Source organism: Hippoglossus stenolepis, chromosome 1 (assembly GCF_022539355.2).
Source record: "Hippoglossus stenolepis isolate QCI-W04-F060 chromosome 1, HSTE1.2, whole genome shotgun sequence".
In the NCBI taxonomy this organism is placed as follows: domain Eukaryota; kingdom Metazoa; phylum Chordata; class Actinopteri; order Pleuronectiformes; family Pleuronectidae; genus Hippoglossus; species Hippoglossus stenolepis.
In genome coordinates, this window is record NC_061483.1 from 32,648,282 (window position 1) to 32,664,291 (window position 16,010).

General features: G+C 44.5%; 1 protein-coding gene across 1 annotated transcript in view; it reads left to right on the forward strand.

Moving 5' to 3' along the window:
• The window catches only part of LOC118106041 (anoctamin-9), a 207,854-nt gene that overhangs the window by 62,037 nt on the left and 129,807 nt on the right, over positions 1–16,010 (forward strand). The gene's annotated exons all lie outside the window — the stretch shown is intronic.

Here is a 16,010-nt window from a genome sequence, read left to right on the forward strand (position 1 = left end):
GGTACCGGATTATTGCACACGGATTGTTAATGTCACATCACTTTTCACATGTATCTACACCATAGAAGCAGTAAAGACAGCAAGGAAACTGCGACAGGAAAAAGACAAGACCTTACAAAATTAGAGAGTAATCTAAGAGTGTCCACAATGTGTAGGCAGTCAGTAACTGTGGAGAGAAAAAAACTCCTTTAAATTGGGATAAACCTCTCCCATGGAAGTCACTAAAAGTGGGACAACGGTCTGAAACCCTACCCAGATGCCATCCTATCTGGACCTGGCCCTAGAACCGATAATTATGAATTCCTTAAATTTTGACAGACCATTTCTATTTTAACCGGTTTAGCAGCCCAGGAAACTCACAGACCAATTGTACATCATATCCCGTGACACCACGCACCCAATCCAAATATATCAATTCCAAGACCAGGAACAGTTGTGTACCATCAGCAGCTGTCAGCTCTGACAGACTAGTCGTTATAATGAAAACAACGAGAGTGATTATTATGGATGTACAGATGTTATTAATGATAACAGCAACAAATCATATAATATTAATAGTTGTTGTTGTCTGAATCCTGACACTCTGTAGTCAGAAATACCTGCAGAAGGAGACAGAGAGAAAGAGACAGACAGAGAGAGAAAGCGAAAGAGTGAGGGAGACTGCGGGAGGGAAAAAACAAAAAAATTGTGACAAGTAGTAAAATAAATATATGTAGGGGCAGAGAGACAGAAATAATTGCTCAGTGCATGATGGGAGTTCCCCCAGCAGTCTAGGTCTATAGCAGCATAACTAAGGTATGGTTCAGGACTCATTTGATCAAGCCCTATCTATAGGCTTTAACAAAAAGGGAAGTTTTAAGTCTAACGTTATATGTAGAACTAAACTCCTAGCTGTTTCAAAGCGTCATAAAACTGGCACAATATATAACTGGAACTAAGCTCACTAGGGACCATTTACAAAACCTGCTCTCTGCCGGGCCACACAATTATAAGTGACTCATCTCACACAGGTCAATCAACTTGATAAGGGCAATTGATATCGACTTAATGAAACAGAGTGTGGAACCTGCTCCATTACAATGCATTAAAAAAGTGAGCATACCACATATCACCATAAAGAGACAGGTTGTCTCTTTTCAGTGTCCTGAGAAAATACAGCTACTTCTATGCTTTCTTTAACAGAGCAGTGGCATTCAGGGTCCATGTGAGGTCCTGGGAGATTTGTGTGCCTAGAATTTTGAAATGACTCTCTCTCCATTATACAGCTAGTAATGGAGCAGGTTCCACACTCGGTGTCCTTAAGTTGATTATCAACTCCTGCCATCATCAACTTTTAGTGGTACACTATTCTGTCAATCTGCAGACTTCATCTCTGTAGGCAGGATCATCACCATTGTGTATCAGCACAATCACAGTGGTGTCATCTACAAACTTTACAATATTGTTTGTGTTGTGTGTTGCATATTGGTCTGTGAGCGTTTGGTCAGAAAGTCCTTTCCATCGCCTGGTCCAGCCGTTTGGTCTCCATTCTGCTGGGGAAGTCCAAAAGGAGCATCCTTACATATGTCCCATGGAGCTCCAGATGGGAGATGGGGGTGTGCAGAGGTGTGTTGATGATGTCCCCTGTCCACTCTAAGCTGTTGCCTTAATAGGCGAACTGTCACTGGTCCAGGGTGGGTGGATGTGCTGATTTATATGACGTTAGTACCATCCTCTCAAAGCTTCATTACAGTGGGGGTGAGAGCTACAAGTCAGTGAGGCTGTATGTGCGTTCAAAACAGTCCTGGAGTTAAGAGGAAGCCCCCTCAGACCATGCTTTCATGATTCTCACACAAGGCTCTATTTTCCTAATGAGTGGTTTGTATGCACGGATGATAGATGATCAGACAACCCTTTGTGGTGGAGGGAGACTATATCCTTCCCTTCCCCGTGCTGTAGACATGATCCATTTTGTTTAGGCCTCTCATTGGATATGTTACTTGTTGGTGGAATTTAGGGAGGACAGGGCAGTGGTGTGATGTCAGAGCAAGCAAATCAAGCAGTGCTTGACCTTTTAAATCAAAAAACTTATAAATAAGATGAAATAAGAAGTCCTTTAAGTGGAGGCAATGTCTCTAACATGTGATCCCAGAACAGTATTGTTACCCTGTTCACACCTGGTATTAACATGGGTTTTTTGTGATTGTGGTAATTGACGTTGCCACCGAGGTCTACCCACAGTGGCTAGAGACGAACCACTCACTCTTTAGCATTTATAAATAGCTATTATTATAATAATAATAATGATAGTTGAGTAGTGTTTGATCTGGATCCAGCAGCTGTGGAGTCAGAGATACCCGCAGAATTAGGAGAGTGCTCAGTGCATAATGGGAGTTCCCAGTCGTTTAGGCCTATATCAGCAAGTTAAGGGATGGTTCAGGGCTAATCTGAACCAGCCTTAATTTAAAGTTTATCAAAGAGGAAAGTCTAACCATAAATGTAGAGATGGTATCTGCCTCCCGGACCTGCCCCCATTCTACTCTTGAGCTGCTTGCAGACATGCACTGGACTCCAGACATCCATCTTTTTTAAATGTGCTAGTCAAATGACATGTCCTGGTCAAACATAACTTCCTAACAGTTCCTTACAGTAGAGCTGCAGGCCAGGCTAATGCCATCCAAGGCAACTATCTGGTCAGATAATGTTTTTCTGAGGTACAATTTTCATTTTGTCAGTTTTGTCTGAATTTAGTTGTAAAGATTATCGGTCTTCCAGGCCTTTATGTCTTGAACACATTCTAAATGAAACGACTCGACTGCTATGATATAACAAGCAAATGAATCATTCTAAACACTTACATATGTCTTTAGCTTAGAAATTTACACATTAGTGTCGCTCTGTACAAAATACGTACCGCTCTCGGCCAGCTCCAGTGCATTCTGGCGAGAGCCGGGAAAATAAACACAATGTCCGCCCACGACCAATAGAGGGCGCCAAACCCATGTAAAACACCCAATACAATAAACAGCAATAATTAACAAAAACTGAGGGATTTTTGGTGGAATGCAATATTAGTTTTAATACCTGCTACATTCACCCCTCCTGAATTACACCAAAATCCTGATTGCGTACCTAACAGGATAAAACATGTACAACAGAGACAACTGACATCCTGTCAAAACTGGAACGGGTCCACCTAAAGAGTACAATCTTTATCTTCAGCTGTATAAGCTACCTGGTAACCAGGTTCAGAGAAATAAAAAGGGTGATCAAATCTCTCATAGAACAGTATGGTGCCTTGTACACCAAACCACCCGACCTACTGAGTCCCAAAGCGTACATGTTAGAAAATAAACACATTAATTACAGTATCTCAAACCAATAAGATACACTGAAAAAAAAATAAACAAAACAACCCCTCTAAAACAGGGTAAGAAGAGACTGTGATCTCTTACTGATGGAATCTGCCAACCCCCTAAAGGTGAATGGCGTCTGAGCCATTGTGTCTACCAAACGGTTAACTCTCTTAACAACTCTGCCAGCACGTGTCCTAACTACACCTTGTGTGTCTAGTGGTGTGTATGCTTGGCTATTTTGGTTGTGTTCGATGTCAACTGTCGGTACTGCAAGAAAACTGTCACTATCTGTGGCAACGTCAACATCAGTCTGTAGTCTGAGAGAGTTGCGAGTGTCGCCGTCTTTGTGACTTATTTCTCCACTCCCAACTTCAGCATCTTCCTGACATGGTTGATTGATGTGTGTTTCATCACCAACCCAGGATTTGCGACTGCTGGCATCCCCTGTTCCACTCAGCACCCAAGCACTCGTCCTATCCTCTGAATCCTCCTCCCCCAAAGAGCTGACAAGACCCACTGAATTAGACTGCTCTTCAGAATCATCAAATGAGCTCTGAGCTTCAGTCATATCTCCCTCAGCAGATTCAATGGGCAGGAAACTGATATCAAGGATAAGATTGCGATGCACTACTCTTGTGTTCCCCTCATCATCTTCCAGCTTGTATATATGAGTCTGTGGGTTTTTGTCTATGACAGTATATACTGTCGCCGCCCACTTGTCTGCAAGCTTCTTCTTTGCTCTCTCACCTTTGTTGGCGAGGAGTACTCTGTCACCCTTGTTCAGGTAAGTTCCTTTGACTTTTTGATTGTAACCCCTGGCCTGTTTTTCCTGCTCTTTGATGCAATGTTTTTGCGCAATAGTTACTGCCTCTTGGAGATGGGACATGAGTGTATTCACATAGCTGCTGTAGTCAACAACCACAGGGTCCTGTAACACTTGTTTGAACATGACATCAACAGGGAGTCTCGGAACACGGCCGAACATGAGATGGAAGGGAGCATATCCAGTCGTCTCATGCACCGTTGCATTATATGCAAAAGTTAGAGTCTGTATTTGTTGGGGCCACTTGGCCTTCTCTCTCAATGGCAACGAACGAAGCATATTACCCAGAGTCCTATTGAATCTCTCAGTTCCTCCATTCCCCATTGGGTGGTATGCCGTAGTGTGCGACTTGGAGACTCCTGATAACCCGAGTAGTTCCGCTATCAGCTCACTTTCAAAATTGGCCCCTTGATCTGTGTGGATGCGCTCTGGAAATCCATAGACACAAAAGATGTTATCCCATAACCTTTTAGCAACCTGCTTTGCTGTCTGATTTTCGCATGGAAATGCGTGGGCCAACTTTGTGAAGTGATCTGTCAAAACGAGAACATCCACTGAACACTGTTTGCTGTCTTCTGTGCTCCAAAAATCCAAACACACTAACTCCATAGGAGCTGAGGTCCTGATACTTGCGAGAGGAGCTCTGGCGGATGGATCAGGTGTCTTAGCCAGGATGCACCTCTGACAGCATTTGACGTAATCTTTTATCTGATGCTCCATCCTAGGCCAAAAGAATCGCTGTCTTGTCAGCTGAATTGTTCTTGCCTGTCCCTGATATCCAGCTAAATCATGCACACCCCGCAAGGCCTTTTCTACCAGACATCGAGGTAAAACAAACTGGTGTCTCTTTTGTTTACTTAAGGGATCCTTGGTAACACGGTAAAGCACTCCATCAAGAACTTTAAGTCTCTCCCACTGCTTGATGAGCACCAAGGCCCCTGTGTCTAAACCGACTCTCTCCCTCCTTGAGGGTCTCCTTTTCTGACTCAGAAACGGCAGAACTTTTGAGATGCTAGGGTCCAGCTCTTGGCTTTGTTGGAGCTCCTCCAGGGAGAAGGTAGGTAACAGGTCGTGTCCTGGTGGTACGAGGTGCTGAACAGACTGGACTAACTGAGCTGCTCTACACTCTGTGGCAGCATCCCATTGGTCATGAGCATCAAGAAGTGCTTTCACAACTCTGTTACATGAGAGTGGGAGAGGATGAGACTGATCTGCATACCCTGGTGTGGATCTCTTTGTCTGGAAACACTGTACCTTTAGACGAAAGGCATCTTGAACCCCATCTTCCCCAACTTCATCAGATTCAGTAAGTAGACTGTCATAACACTCTGTGATAAGCCTCTGACCAACTGTCCTAGCGAACGGATCCCGGCTAAGGGCATCAGCCACTATGTTCTTGGTTCCTGCAATGTGCTTTAGATTGAATGTGTATGGAGCGAGCTTGGCAACCCAGCGCTGTTCGCAGGCGTCAAGTTTGGGTTTGGTCATTATGTATGTGAGTGGATTGTTGTATGTCCACACCGTGAAAGAAGTGCCTTTTAGCCAATGGCTGAACTTTTCACACACACTCCACTTAAGCACCAAAAACTCTAGCCTGTGAGCTGGATACCTCTTTTGGGAACTGCTCATGGTCTTACTTGCGAAAGCTATGGGTCGTGCTTTACTTTCACCAACTGGTATTTGTGACAATACTGCACCAAGCCCGTCCAAGTAAGCATCGATTGACAGAATCAGTGGGCGTGAGAAATCAGGGTGGGCAAGAACCACGCAGTTCAATAGATTCTCCTTCAGACTGACTAAAGAAATGTCACATTCTGGAGTCCAGTCATCGTGTTTAAGTTTCCTGTATGTCCCCGCATTTTCCTTTACTTTCGCTTTTCCTCTTCTCTTCTGTCCAGCAGTGAGAGCAAAGAGTGGTTTAGCGATGGAAGAGCAATTGGGGATATAATGCTGGTAATAAAATACCATCCCCAAAAAGGATCTGATCCTCCGCACTGAAGGTGTACACCCATCATCTTCCATGAGATCAGCTTTGGACATCTTAGATATGACTTCGACCTTTGCCGGATCCACAGCCACCCCACTGCCATCTATGATATGGCCCAAAAACTTGACAGATGCTTGCATCAAGTGGCACTTTTTAGGACTTAACTTGAGGTTGTGGTCTCGCAGTCGTTGGAAGACAATCTCCAGTCTCTGTAAAGTCTCCCCCTCAGTTGGTGCAAAAACGAGCAGGTCATCCAAGTAGCATAAAAGGCTGCTGAAGTTGAGATCACCGAATATACTCAGCATCATGCGCATGAATGACGCAGGACTATTGCACAGTCCCTGCGGCATCCTGTTATACTCGTGTAGGCCTAGTGGCTTAGTGAAAGATGTGTATTTCTTGTCCACTTCAGCCATTGGGATGTTATAAAAGCCAGATGTCAAATCCATTGTGCTGAAAAAGGTGTTTCCTCCCAAAGCAGCCAAACAATCTGATTGATGTGGGAGCGGGTGGGCATCCTTTAATGTTCTCGCATTCAGCCAACGGAAATTGGTGCAGATCCTCAAACTTCCATCTTTTTTCCATACCAGCACCAATGGTGAGGCATAATCACTCACAGATTTCCGTATGATCCCCTGCTCTTCCATTTCTGTCAGAACCTGTCGTAGTATCTGATACTGAGCAGGTGGAACTCTCCGATAAGGAAGGCGAAACGGACGATCATCGGTAAGTCGGATCCGATGGACAAAGCCCTTTGTCTCACCACAGTCCAATGCATGCTTTGAGAAGACATCATTGTAGCGCTCAAGTAACTGAACTAACTTTTCTTTCCCCTTGTGGTCAGTATGACATGATTTTATGTCAAAGTTGCTAAGACCAACATCTTGCAGTCTCTGTTCAAGGTCTGAAAGATTGGTGGAAGTGGAGTGTTCTTCAGGGGCAGTTTTTTCAACCTTGCTAGAGCCTTGGAAGACCTCAAAATCCTCAACAGCCAAGCAGGGGGACACGTCGGCAAGCTTACAGTTTCTTCTTAGCCTAATGGGTCTATCAGACAGATTGGTGACCTTCATGGGGACCCACCTGTCACCCCACAGCGGTGTCACAACGCGGCCAACCATGATGTTTCGCGGCATTGATTTGGATGAAGTGGGTTCAACAATAACAGTACTTCCTGGTGACATAGGTGTATCTTTAGGTAGCTTGCCCCAAACAAGGTGTTCTTGCCTCGCCAGAAGAATGACAGACTGCTTGAGCTTGACTGTGCCAATCTTGTTTGGCAGCTCCTCACCCCTCCAACGGGATGTGTTTGCCATGAGGTCCAAGAACTGCTCACACTCAGGAGATGATGAGAGACTGTCATTGGTGATGAGCCGCCAATAATCATCACTGTTTTTCAACTGGTGCATAAGGAACTTTATCACATTTGTGCCAATGATAAGGTCGTCTCGCTGACCTGGTGCCACAAGAGCTGGAACAATGCAACTCTCCCCATACACTTTCAGTTCAACCTCGTACATACATTTTGGTTTCGTGAGTTTTCCTCCACACCCTACTAAAACCACTTCTTCGTCCATTTGTTTAGGTTCTGACAATATGTTTTCTTTGAGCATCTTTTTCTCTGCTTCCTCACTGAATGTACAGGCCATGGAACCCGAGTCTAGCATTCCTCTCATCTGGAATTTATTATTTACACTGACTGGAGCGTAGAACAGTTCATCGTATGGTTCAACTCTTTGTGTGTTCTGAGCTATCACTTTCACACCAACTGGTGCTGTACTGCACGCCTTCACAAAACACTGTTCAAGTCCATTGTCACTTTTGAGGGTTTGTTTACTGTCACCCACACATCCCCTCCCCAAATGTGAGTCGATTAGTTTAAAGGCTGCTGCTCTCGAGGTGAGTTTGTGACCTGATGCTCCTGTCTGAAATTGTTATTCGGACAGTTCCTCTTAATGTGGCCAGGCTTGAAACAAGAAAAACACAAGCGCTCGTATCTACAGTGAGCAAGAGTGGAGTGCTCAACAGACTTGCAAACCCTGCAGAATTTCTTTTGTAACTGGTCAGGTGAGTGCTGTCTAACTGCTGCCTGATTGTTTTGAGCAAGTGTACGGTCGAGGAGGCCAATGAGAGTCTTAATGCAATTGTCATCAATCTGAGCGTTAGGTGTGGCACTCACTTCCAACTGGACAGGAGGCGACACTGCGCAGCTGGCTGAAGCTGACACATCGACTGCAGTTGTTTGAACATGAGCTGTCACATTTCTAGCTGGCGTAGGGCAACTTGGCTCGGTAAATAACTTTTCCTTCAGTTCAATTTGATATCGATCAACCTGCTCCTGTATTTCACTAGCAGTCCACTTGTCTGGTGCTTTGAACTTTAACACTGCAGCAAGAGAGGGATCTGGACAATACTTTACAAACATCATGGTCACCTCTCGACTGGGATCATCAATGTGTCGTCCTTGTCTCCTCAAGCCTTCCTCAGCTGCGTCGACAGCCTTGTTAAGGCGGATCCAATATTCAACTGGGTTCTCTCCTGTTACAGGCACTATAGAAGTCAGCAAGAGGCATACTTGAACATGTTGCATCACCGAAATGTTGTTTCAGTATATTCGTTATCACTTTTGGGTTCTCATGGGGTTTCAGTGATGGGTTGCTACGTAGGGTTATCTTCACTACGTCTTTAGCTTTACCCATTAGCTTGGATAAAATCTCTTCATACTGCGCCTCAAGTCGTACACCCCTCTTTCTCAAATATGTGTCCATAAGCTCCTCCCACTCATTTACAGAATGCTTGTCTGAACCATCTCCTCTAAAAACAGGAGGCTCTCTCACATCGGACTGCATGACTAACTTCACACCAGTCAGGTTAAGAGCTGAGTCAGTGAGTGTCTGGCCTGCACCTGAGTTCTGAACTTGTGCGCCCTCATCTGCCTTAACCTCCCCCTTTAACTGAGCTGATAGAGTCTGTCCCACTTGCTGGGCGATGTGTGTGATGAGATGATTTAAAGCTGGGTCACTAATGTCTGGAATTGCTGAAGGCATTTCAGTGGGTCTATTGGTAGGGAATAGACTATTAGATAATCTGGTGGAGCTAAAGGCTGGTGAGCCCACATTGCCTGGAACTCTAACTGGAGTATTACACAGCTCACTTAAAAGTCTTCCCCTCCCAGAAGTAAGACCAGATCACCAGTAGGAACATATTCTCCCCTTCCCACATTGTATGTCATTTTCTTCTGATTAAACACTTAGGCGAGTGCCAAAAAAATAATAACTGAGAATGTTCTTTCACATTAGGCAATGAAAAGAAAAAGAAAATACAATGGGCAACAAATAATTTTTTTTTCCCAAGTGAAATACAAAAATAAAACGGAATCCCAATGTGACAACGTCACTTCAGTGCAAACTTAAGAAAAAAAACCTTGGGATGGCATTCAGCAACCTCTGGTGACCAAGCTGGTGTTGATCCACGATGGATCCGGGTCACGGCACCAATGTAACCGGTCTGTCCTTTGTGTCGTATGCTCTGCGTTGTGTCAGTTTATGAAGTCGAAGACCGGGACTTGATTTTCGGCACAGGACTTTTATTGCTGTTCAGAGTTTCAGCAGAAGAAAAGAAACAGCATTGGTCATTTGTCTTCAGTACATGCCTAACATAAAAAAATATACGATTCAACAGGCGTACTTCAGGACACAAAATGGCGAATGCCAACGCACATGCACAGAAACATAACACATGTTTGCTAGCTCGCTAAAACACTCTGAACTAACTCACAAATGAAAATGAACCAAAAATAAATGAAACGGCTCGACTGCTATAATATTACAAACAAATGAATCATTCTAAACACTTACATATGTCTTCAGCTTAGAAATTTACACATTAGTGTCGCGCTGTACAAAATACGTACCGCTCTCGGCCAGCTCCAGTGCATTCTGGCGAGAGCCGGGAAAATAACCACAATGTCCGCCCACGACCAATAGAGGGCGCCAAACCCATGTAAAACACCCAATACAATAAACAGCAATAATTAACAAAAACTGAGGGATTTTTGGTGGAATGCAATATTAGTTTTAATACCTGCTACATAGGCGTCTGTGCGTATGCCTCTGTGCCTTAGTTCCTTGAAAATTAATAAGAAAAGTCTTACATAAAATATTAATATTAATAATTATAATAATGATGATGATAATAATAATAATAGACTGTGAAGGATGTGGCTGTTTTAGAACCACTAGCAGGTTTACATAGACAAACGAGTGGCAGCACTAGAAGAGAGATGTTATATATGTGACGGGTTCCAAATATGTCCTTATTTTCATCAGTCAGTGTGTTTTTTTTAGCATGCCCATGTGTAAGAGTGCATTCATTATATCACTGGGAACAGTGAAAGTGTAAAAAAAATAAAAATAGTTACGAAAATCTGAGGTAAAAACTGTGACCTGAGATCAGTTTTACACTCTAGTTTGTCAATCTAACGTTAACCTATGTGTCCACAAAATAAAGAAGGAGCAGAACGATCCTCTCGGTAAATACCTTTCAATGTGATCGCACTAGTGACCGAATAGTTTTCATACAGTATTTTATAGAGTTGACAAAGAGAGGGACTTAGCTTGGTTGTCATTTATAACCGTTGCGTATGCACAAAACGGGGCCTGAAACATGCGTACGCCACTTGTCAAGCAAATGTTGGGATTTATTAAAACAAACGACGGGAAAATGTGTGCATTTCCACACAAACTCTGACCCATGCATAGGTGGCGATGCAGACGTGAGGTGGTGAACTGAAGCCAGAATATTGATCCACTTCATCATTGACATGAACACCAACAGCTCTAGTTGTGCTCTTGCGAGATATCGGTTTCACACAAACCTTTTAATTGCAAAATAGATGCCATTAAACAGCAAATTACACAGCCGAGTCATTAATAGTTTTTAATAATATCTTCCAACACTGTGTGTGTATCATCAAATCGCTGCAGTGAACGTGACTGTGCCATCAGGTGCATAGAGCGCACTGGAGATCACTCACAAAAAATAAAGAAAACCTATTCACTCTCCAAATAAGATCCCAGAGTGGAGGTTAGGATCCACTGATGTGAGGTAATCGGTCCGATTGCTCTAAATAAATAAACACTGCCGTGACACCCGTGCGTAATGCTGAAATGAGGGTTCAGTGATCACAAAAAATGTTTGTACCATGATGATGAATGATCAGCTGATATACTGTATATTCTAAAGATCTGTGATCTGTGATCTTTGTGCTGAAATGAGTCCAGTATCACAAAGAGCGACCGACTGAACCGAACCATCCCAGCAGAAACACAAGCATATAATACTAATTCTGTTAAATTATATAGATTGAGGACATCACAGTGTCTCTGAATTTAATAATCCTGCAGTTTTGGATGATTAAAATACGAACATGAGATACAAAAAGTTCCCTCAAATTCTGAGAGTGTGTTTATTTTGCCTACAACTTTGAATTGGATCTTTTTTTATTTCAGGCTCCGTTCTTTCTATCGTACTCACTCTCACTCACTGTATAATCCGCAGCAGTGTATCAGTGTATTTTCTTTATTAATCACATCACTGCTGTCCCATAAAATCGCTCTTCATCTCCACCTCACTAACAAACACTTTGATTTCAGTGTCAGAAAGTTCCGCTTCCTCGCTGCACTCTGTCATGAGTCACGTAGGAAACCCATTGGTCAGCAGGATAATTTAATATTCATGAGGTGCTTTCCATTGACCATTTATGGTTGAATGTGGGCATGTAGAGGGCGGAGTATGAGGCAGATCCAAGTTCGAACATTTACAGGTGGACTGTGATTTATAAAGTGAACATTGCATTCAGGTGTGCGTGCGCACGGTTTTATAAATCGTAATTTTCTTTTGCGTACGACATTTCTGGCATTTGTGCGCACGTACACTTTAGTATGAATCCCACGCACTGTTTTATAAATGAGACTCTTGGTCTGCTGTTTCGAAGAAAGTTGGAAACGTCTCCGGGAGAAGAAAAAGTAAGTTTCTCACCGTTCTTGTCGATGATTTGGAGCTTGGCAGGAAAAAACATCCTGTACGCAATTACAGCACACCTCAGCTGCGACTTGACTGTGAGATAAGCTGCTCTTTTCTTGGGGACCTCAGAGCTGTAGTCGGGGTAGATGTGTATTTCAAATCCGCGGAAATAGAGAGTTCCAGCTTCCCTCGCTAGCCTCAGGATATGCTCCTTGGTCTGGTAGTGATGGAACGGAGTGATGAATGGCGCGGGGGCCATCCTTACAGGGGATGGCAATTCGGTGGGCTCTGTCGACAACTGGAGGAGTTGGAAAGGTCTCTGCGCCAAACGTCCCCTTCAGGAACACCTCCATGAAAACGGTTGGTTGCAAGCCCTTAGCTTTTTCAGGTAAGCCGGTAATGCGGAATGTTGTTGCATCTCGATTGAATTTCACGATCATCCTGTTTTAAGTTTGAGGGCTTTGTTTTCTTTAGACAGGGCCAAGCAGGAGGATTGAGGCTTGGTAGTCTTGTCTCCATGTCGTTTAGTGACGTTTCCATATGTTGAATTGTCTGGTCGTGCCGGCCGATGGTTGCTCGGTCAGCAGAGAGTTGGTCAGAAAGTTTGGCGATAATGCGGTCCTCCATGGATTTGAGAAATTACTCCATGTCAGCTAGTGTTAGCGGCGCATTGCTATTTGCCTGCTGCACGTTTGGTCACGTTGTATTCCGTCGTCTTTACTATTTTAAGAAGACTGCTCGTCTGTTGGTTGATTTGTTTTTTTAGTTGGTCTTCCTATGTTTATTAGTCTTCCGCACAGGTTTGCACAGGTTAACTATGACACTGAAGCATATATGGTGGGATATAGACAGCCATGCATGTAGTTTAGTGCTGCTACAGTCATGGCTGTTTATGTCCCACCCGATGCTAATCCTAGCATAGCACTAGGTTACCTGCTTAGTGCTATTAACTCACAACATTACATTTGCATTACATTTCATTTAGCTGACGCTTTTATCCAAAGTGACTTACAATAACTGCATTCAACCATGAGGGTACAAACCCAGAACAACAAGAATCAAGAAAGTACAATTTTCTTCAAGAAAGCCAAACTACAAAGTGCTATAAGTAAGTGCCATTTAAGTGCTACTAAATCACTACTTTTTAAGCAAAACATTTTATTCAAGGTATAGTCGGAAGAGATGTGTTTTTAGTTTGCGGCGGAAGATATCAAGACTTTCTGCTGTCCTGATGACATTGGGGAGCTCGTTCCACCATTTAGGAGCCAGGACAGCAAACAGTCGTGATTTTGTTGAGTGAACGGGCTGGGGTGTAAGGTTTGACCATGTCCTGGATGTAGACTGGACCCGATCCGTTTGCAGCACGGTAAGCAAGTACTAATGTTTTGAAACTGATGCAGGCAGCCACTGGTAACCAGTGAAGGGAGCGGAGTAGTGTGAGTGAATTTAGGTTGGTTAAAGACCAGTCGAGCTGCTGCATTCTGGATGAGCTGCAGAGGTCAGAGGTCAGATGGCACTAGCAGGTAGACCTGCCAGGAGGGAGTTACAATAGTCTAGGCGTGAGATGACCAGGGCCTGGACCAGAACCTGCACCGCCTTCTGAGTGAGAAGGGGACGTATTCTCCTGATGTTGTGCAGCATGTATCTACAGGAACGGGTTGTTGCAGTAATGTTGGCATTAAGGGATAGTTGACTGTTGAGTGTCACACCCAGGTTCCTAGCAGTCTGAGTGGGGGCTAGCACGGAGTTGTTAAAGGTAATAGTCAGGTCATGGGTGGGAGTGCCTTTCCCTGGAAGGAAAAGTAGTTCAGTCTTATCAAGGTTAATTTTCAGGTGGTGTGTGGACATCCACTGAGAGATGTCAGTCAGACAGGCAGAGATTCGTGCTGCTACCTGTGTTTCAGATTGGGGAATAGAGAGGATTAGTTGGGTGCATAGCTATGGTAGGAAAAGCCATGTGAGTGAATGACAGAGCCGAGAGAGTTGGTGTACAGAGGGAAGAGGAGGGGACCCAGGACGGAACCTTGAGGGACCCCAGTAGTGAGAGGACAAGGTTCAGACACAGATCCTCTCCAAGTTACCCGGTAAGTGCGGTCGTTGAGGTAGGATGAGAGCAGGGAGAGAGCAGAGCCTGAGACACCCAGATCCTGAAGGGAGGAACTAAGGATCTGGTGGTTCACTGTATCAAATTCAGCAGAAAGGTCTAGAAGGATGAGGGCAGAGGAGAGAGAGGCTGCTCTAGCAGTGTGAAGTTGCTCAGAGACAGCAAGGAGGGCAGTCTCAGTTGAGTGGCCTGCTTTGAAACCAGACTGGTGAGGGTCAAGAAGGTTGTTATGGTGGAGATAGGAGGAGAGTTGATTAAAGATAGCCCACTCGAGAGTTTTGGAAAGAAAGGGAAGAAGAGAGACCGGTCGGTAGTTGTTTACTTCAGACGGGTTAAGGGGGGGTTTCTTCAGGAGAGGGTTAACTCTTGCCTCCTTCAGAGAGTTAGGGAAACAGCTAGTTGGCAGGGAAGTGTTGATAAGATGGGTGAGAAAAGGAAGAAGGTCAGGATCAATAGACTGGAGAAGGTGAGATGGGATGGGGTGAAGGAGGCAGGTGGTTAGGCGGGCGGGGGTTAGAACTTGATTGGGAGACAGGGCTGTGAAAGAGGAAAGTGAAAGGAATGAAGTTGATGGAAATGTAGTTACAGAAGGTGGATTTGAAAATGAGGAGCGTATGTCATCTATCTTTTTTGTAAGGTAGTTGACAAAGTGGCTTGGTAGAAGGGTGGAAAGATGAGGGGGACTGGGGGGGTCAAGGAGGTGGGAAAAGAAGGAGAAGAGTTTTTTGGGGGTTAGAAAATGAGGATTGAAATTCTAGTTTGGTAAAAAAGAGCTTTTGGCTGCAGAAATAGAGGGAGAGAAGAGATTGATAAGTGAGCAGGTTGTAAGGGTGTTTAGATTTGCGCCATTTCTGATGCTCACATAGTGGCTCTGTCGGCGCGCACCGAGTCAGAAAACCACGGAGCTGGGGAGGACTTGCAGACCTGTCGTGACGTAAGAGGATCAAGAGACGTGAGAGAATCAAGAGAAGAGGACAGAGTAAAACAGTGAGTGTCTGTGGCAGAGTTAGGATGCGTGAGTGAGAAAGAGTCAGTTGAAGGGAGGGCTGATAAAACAGAGGAGGGGAGAGAGGGAGCGAATGTTGCGACGGACAGAGTCTGTTGATGTGGTAGGGTCAGAGACATAAAGTGGGGTTACAGTGAGGTTAGATGTAGAGCAGTTTCTGGTGAAAATATAGTCAATGTGGTTACCAGCTTTGTGAGTAGGAGGGGAAGGACTGAGTGAGAGAGCAAAGGAAGAAAGTAAAAGTAGTAGGTCAGATTACTTCTCTGTCTGGATGTTGAAGTCACCCAGAAGGACAAGTGGAGGGCCATTTTCTGGGAAGTTTGATAGGAGGATGTCTAATTCTTCCAAGAAATCTCCCAAAGCACCTGGTGGAAGGTAGAGAACAACAATGGTTAATTGTACCAGATGAGTAACTGTCACAGCATGAAATTCAAAAGACAGTGGGGTAAAATGTGGCAGCGGGAAGAGAGAAAAGCTCCATTTGGGGGAGATGAGTAAACCTGCACCACCGCCCCTACCAGTGGATCTGGGTGTGTGGGTGAAAGAGAAGGCAGATGAGAGAGCAGCTGAGGTGGATGTGTTGGCCGGTGTGATCCAAGTCTCAGTGAGAGCAAGGAAGTCAAGCGATTGCTGGGTAGCAAAGCCAGAGATGAAGTCCGTCTTGCGGGTAGCTGACTGGCAGTTCCAGAGGCCCCATGTGAAAAGGTGTTGGGTATGTGTGGAACGGGTGGGAT